The sequence below is a fragment of the Myotis myotis genome, unplaced genomic scaffold (assembly GCF_014108235.1).
Source record: "Myotis myotis isolate mMyoMyo1 unplaced genomic scaffold, mMyoMyo1.p scaffold_m19_p_4, whole genome shotgun sequence".
Lineage (NCBI taxonomy): Eukaryota > Metazoa > Chordata > Mammalia > Chiroptera > Vespertilionidae > Myotis > Myotis myotis.
In genome coordinates, this window is record NW_023416346.1 from 70,119,141 (window position 1) to 70,125,482 (window position 6,342).

The 6,342-nt window shown below is 54.1% G+C and overlaps 1 pseudogene; it reads left to right on the forward strand.

Annotated features, from left to right (window-relative positions):
• Positions 1-491: 491 nt before the first annotated feature.
• LOC118653455 lies at positions 492-2,357 on the forward strand (annotated as a pseudogene).
• The last annotated feature ends 3,985 nt before the right edge of the window (positions 2,358-6,342 follow it).

Sequence of the window (6,342 nt, forward strand, 5' to 3'; positions counted from 1 at the left end):
CTCGCCTGTCTTCTGTGGCTTCCTCCTGCTTTAGGGCCTCTCCCTCCGCTGCCTCCTCCTCCCCAGTGCCCAGAGCAGGGGACACACTGAGGGTGCTCCCAGCTGGCCAAGGGGGTGAATGGAGCAGTGGGGACTCCCGGGTGAAGGGTCACCCTGGGGAGGAGTCCCAACACCACCAGGCCTGCTCCTATAGCACTGCCCAGGCCCTGAGCACAGCGTGGAGCCGCACAGGCCTGGAGGGCTCAGTGGGGGCTGGCGCACATGTGTCTGGTGCAGCAGGACATGCTGGGGAGCCACCCACCTTCCAGGGCCTCCTCCTGCTTCAGGGCCTTGCCCTCCGAGGCCTCCTATTTAGGGGCCTCCTCCTTAGGGGCCTCCTCCTCCCCAGTGCCCAGAGCAGCGGAATCACCGAGGGCGCTCCCCGCTGGCCAGGGGGTGAACGGAGCGGTGGGGACTCCCAGGGGAAGGGTCGCCCTGGGGAGGAGTCCTGACACCTCGACGCCCCGCTCCTGTTCAGCAACATCCCTGAGATGGAGATCGGGTCTGCACCGCAGGCTGTGGGGCAGAGTGATGGCGCTGATGGTGGAGAAGGCGCTGCGGACGTGGGTGCTGCTGCAGCCCTGGACCTCCTCAAAGGCTTCGAGAAGTTCGGCTTCCTCTTTAAGCCCTACATCCGGTACTGCATGGCGGAGGAGGGCTGCATGGAGTACACACGCAGTGACGACCTCTTCTGGGCCTACATGACGTGGGCCGAGAAGCACCAGCAGTGCCAGCGGCTGAAGCTGAGCGACATGCTCGCCAAGCCCCACCAGCGGCTCACCCAGTACCCGCTGCTGCTCAAGTAGGTGCTGAGGACTAGCCACGTGCCAAGAAGGCCGTCATCACCATGATCAGCTCCATGGAGCGCTTCATCCACCACGTGAACACATGCATGCGGCAGTGACAGGAGCAGCAGCAGTTGGCGGCCGTGGTGAGCCGCATGGACGCCTACGAGGTGGTGGAGGGTAGCAACAATGAGGTGGACAAGCTCCTGAAGGAATTTCTGCACCTGGACCTGACCGCGCCCATCCCTGTGCCTCCCAGGAGGAGACGCGCCAGCTGCTGTTGGAGGGCAGCCTGAGGATGAAGGAGGGAAAGGACAGCAAGATGGATGTGTACTGCTTCCTCTTCACGGACCTGCTCTTAGTGACCAAGGCAGTGAAGAAGGCTGAGGAGACCAGGGTCATCAGGCCACCACTGCTGGTGGACAAGATCGTGTGCTGGGAGCTGCGGGACCCTGGCTCCTTCCTCCTCATCTACCTGAACAGTTCCACAGCACTGTGGGGGCCTACACGTTCCAGGCCAGCGGGCAGGCTCTGTGCCGGGGCTGGGTGGACTCCATTTACAATGCCCAGAACCAGTTGCAGCAGCTGCATGCGCAGGAGCACTCAGGCAGCCAGCAGCACCTGCAGAGCCTGGAGGAGGAGGAGGAAGATGAGCAGGAGGACGAGGAGGAAGATGAGGAGGAAGAGGAGGGTGGGGAGAGTAGCACTTCCGCCTCCAGCTCCCCCACCATCCTGCGCAAAAGCAGCAATAGCCTGGACTCCCAGCACTGCTCCTCGGACAGCTCCACAGAGACCCTGGCCATGGTGGTGCTGGAGCCTGGGGAGACACTCTCCTCTCCAGAGTTCGAGGGCGGCCCCTCCAAGTCCCAGTCGGACGAGATGTCCCTCAGTACCACCGCCTCATCTGTCACACCAACCAGCGAATTGCTGGCCCTGGGCCCCGGGGTCGACAGCTCCTGCTCCATGGACTCTGCCTATGGCACCCTCTCCCCCACCTCCTTGCAAGACTTTGCGACCCCAGCCCCTGTGGTGGAGCCAGCGCCCTGGCTCCTAGATTTACCACAGGCCCCTTCACCCCTGCCCTCACCCCACCTCCGCCGCCACACCCCTGTCCAGCTGCAGCCCCGCCTGCCCCACCTGTTCAAGTCCAAATCTGAGGCCAGCCTCCTGCAGCTGCTGGCAGGGGCCGCCACCCAGGTGGCCCCCCAGCCCCTAGCCGCAGCCTGTCGGAACTCTGCTTGGCTGCCACAGCCACCGGCACTAGGACTTAGGGCTCCCCTCACAAGGCTGGGCCCCGCTGGAATTTTGGGGGTGCACCAAGCCCTGGCAGTGCCTCCCAGCTATCAGAGATGGAGGGCAGGACCACCTGCCTGGCAGGGGAGCCCAAAGGGCCCTCCAGGAGAAGCAGAGAGCTGTCCTCAGGGCCCTCCCCCAGGGTCCAGCCTGAGCCTCCCCCCTCCCCCCCATCTCTGCCCAGCACAGGAAGCTGATGCTGGCCCAGCTCTACTGCATCAGGACCACCCTGCTGCTTAACTCCCAGGCCCTGAGCACAGCGTGGAGCCTCCATGCCTGTAGGGCGCGGTGGGCGGGGGAGGGTGGGGGCAGGCGCATGTGCGCCTGGTGCAGCGGGACTTGCTGGGGAGCCGCCGCCTTCCTGGGCAGACCTCAGGCCCGGTGCCCAACGTGGAAGGGCCGCAGTGCATCCACCAGACCCTGAAGGCTGCCCTGAAAGACACACAAAGACAACCTGCTTCTGGAGGGCAGGCATGCAGTGCTCCGGGAAGATGCCAGAGGTAGGGAAGGAAGGTCATGGAAGGGAACAATTGCAAGCGGAGATCCCAAAGGTTCTGAAAGCAGAGGACCAGCTCCTTGCAGACCTGAATTCCATGTGGGCCTCTTTCTCGGCCCTGTGGAAGTGGTGCAGACACAGGAGGAGGTGATGGACCAGAGCTGCGCCCAAGGAAGACTCGGAGGAAGCAATGTGTGGACAGGGCCAGGGGAGCAGGCAGGCCTGTGCGGAGCCCTCTGGAACGCAGTCAGACCCCAAGGCGACCACCAAGCTAGTCCCCAGGGAGAAGCGAGCAGATGCCACTCCACTCGCTGGAGAAGACCATTGAACAGAAAACTAAAGAAACCGATTTGACATCATTTCCCAGGTGAACAGTTGGCATGTAAGCGCCTGACCAGTGCCCAGCCTCTCCTCTGTCTGTCTCTCTCACTCTTAGGTACCATGTTCTTTGTTCTCTCTTAACTGCAACTCATTTTTAAACTAGATTGCTTTTAAAAGAAGACTAAATATGCCGAAGCCGGTTTGGCTCAGTGGATAGAGCGTCGGCCTGCGGACTGAAAAGTCCCAGGTTCAATTCCGGTCAAGGGCATGTACCTTGGTTGCGGGCACATCCCCAGTAGGAGATGTGCAGGAGGCAGCTGATCAATGTTTCTCTCTCATTGATGTTTCTAACGCTCTATCTCTCTCCCTTCCTCTCTGTGAAAAATCAATAAAATATATTAAAAAAAAAAAGAAGACTAAATAAAGTTTCCCTTAAGTTATTTAGACAGTGATGGGGCTGCTGGGACTGCTGGGGGCCGGATTAGAGACACAAACACACAGGGGAGCCCGGCACCCAGCAGCCCCAAGCCCAGCTGAGGTGGTGCTGGGGCTGCTGGGGGCTTGATCAGAGACACAAACCAGCAGGCCAGGCACCCAGCAGCCCCAAGCCCCGCCATCACTGTGCTGGGGCTGCTGGGGGGATCAGAGACACAAACCCGCAGGCCTGGCACCCAGCAGCCCTGGCACAGCAGACCCAAACCCCACCATCACAGAGCTGGGGATGCTGGGGCCCTGATGGAAGACAAGATCCACAGCACCAGCACCCAGCAACCCCAAGCCCCTCCATCAAGGTGCGGGGGCTGCTGGAGGTATCAGAGACACAAACCTGCAGGTCCTGCACCCAGCAGACCCAAGGCCTTTGTGGCAGCACTAAGGAGCAGCAAGCCAAGCGGTAGGAAGCAGCAAGCAGGTGGGCGGTAAGGAAGGAGGGGTCCTGGACTGTGAGAGGGCACAGTTGGGCTAAGGGGTCCCCCACACATCCCCAGTGCACAAATTTCGTGCACCAGGCCTCAAGTGTATATATATAAAATGCCAGCAACCGGAAAGTTGTAACAACCATAATGACTGGTCACTATGATGCCCACTGTGGCCAGCGAACCAGCCCGATCTGGGGGCGGGGCCCACATCCAACCTCCCAGGGCCCATCCCCCCAGCTGGCCCTCCCCTGATTGGCCTCTCCCACCCTTATGAAGGGCGGGGTGGCCAGCCAACACCCCCAGTGGCCCCTTCCCCCAGCCCAGCCACCCCCGATCACCCACCCCACCTCAATTGGCCCATAGCCCCTCCCCCTGGCCAGCCCCACCCTTGATCACCCCCCTCCTACTCCAATAGGGGGTGGGCCAGCCAACCTCCCACCATCTCCTCCTCCCAACAGGCCAGCAGGTCCCCACCCATGCATGAATTCTTGCACTGGGCCTCTAGTATCTATTTATATAGAAACCCTGGGTGTAAAACCCATCATGACCGAGGCTCAACCAACAGGAAGGAAGTCAGTCCTGCGGTGGTCACCTTGGCAACAGCTGTGCCCTCCCCAAGCAGTTTCCAGCAAGGGCGAGGTTTGAGGCAGGAACCCGCCCTCGGAGTGTGGAGGCATATCTTTATAAAGTTTTAATACATTATATTAGAGGTCGTGGTGATACTGTTTTACCCACAGCGTCCATAGGAATTGCTGCAAATTTACTTCTTGGTCGAAGAACCCTACATTCTCAATATAAATTACCAATTCCATTAAATGAAACTTCAATTTCTAGACTCAATATAAATAGTGAAGTTGCTAAACTATTAAAAAGGCCCAACTTCTCATTTTTGATGAATGCACCATGGCATCCAGTCATGCTATAAATGCCATAGACAGATTACTAAGAGAAATTTGAATGTTGTATTTGGTAGGAAAGTTCTCCTTCTTGGAGGGGATGTTTGACAATGTCTCAGTATTGTACTGCATGCTATGCGATCAGCCATAGTACAAAGAGTTTAAAGTACTGTAATGCTTGGGGATGTTTCAGAAAGTTATCTCTTACAACAAATATGAGATCAGAGGATTCTGCTTATAGTGAATAGTTAGTAAAACTTGGATATGGAAAACTTGATAGCTGTTTTCATTTAGGAATGGATATTATAGAAATCCCCTGAGAAATGATTTGTAATCGATTTATTATTGAAGCTACATTTGGAAATAGTATATCTATACAAGGGGTGGGCAAACTTTTTGACTCGAGGGCCACAATGGGTTCTTAAACTGGACCGGAGGGCCAGAACAAAAGCATGGATGGAGTGTTTGTGTGAACTAATATAAATTCAAAGTAAACATCATTACATAAAAGGGTACGGTCTTTTTATTTCAATAGTTTTATTCATTTCAAACATTTTAACAAAAAGAATGTAAACACTAATTATTATAATTTGAAACTTCAAAGAATGGAGGAATCATAGCACAATAACATACCTTATATTGAAGATGGCAAAGGCAAAATAAAATTTCCTAACAAAGGAAAGGTACAAAAGCCTTTCAAATTAAACTTAAATATAAATAATTTAAAACTAAAGCAAATAGAAAAGAACAAAATGTGTAAACAGTAAGTTAAACATTTTCTTTAGTGCAACTTCCAAATTATGCCTGGGACGTAGATGTAGATGGCAATGTAGACTGGGTTGAAAGGTTTTTGGTCTTTAAAACATCAACTTCAGTGGGAACAGTGTTGTTGGTCTCCTTTTTTAGCTAATGCATCAAAGTCTGGAGTTAGTTTTGTTGTGGCTAGTCTCAGGATCCATCTGAGGTGTTCGTCAGTTTAGCTGGATTTGTGAGGGGCTTTGTTGATGTTCGTGACGCTAAATGTCTGCTCACAAGCATAGGTTGACCCAAACAGCACCAGTATCTTCTGTGCCATCCTCCGGATGTTTGGAAAAGTGGCTTCATTAAGTGAAGCATAAAAGTCTCTTAGTTCAAGAGAGCTGAATTTCTCCTTTAGGACAAAGTCAGAATGAAGATCGATGAGTTCCAGTTGCACCTCTTCTGGTGCTGTTTCAGGGTTTTGTGACAAAGGACAGGCCACCAGTTGAAGTGACTGGTCAATTTTTTCAACATCAGAAAACCGACGACAGAATTCTGCATGCAGGTCATCCAGTGATTTGCTGTATTTCTTCACGTTTTGGATGGTCTCCTTCTGTGTGGCTAGTGTGGCAAAATGAGTGAAGACTTTGTCTGAAATTTTTCTGGAAAAGAAAATCAGCTTCGATTTAAAGGCTTTCACATTAGTGTACATGTCATGTACATACTGATCTTTTCCCTGTAGCTTCACATTTAGCTCATTCAAATGTGAAAATATATCTACAGCAAATGCAAAGTCACACAGCCAATTCTCGTCACTCAGCTCAGTAAATTCGTCAGACTTCCCCTTTAATTTCAAA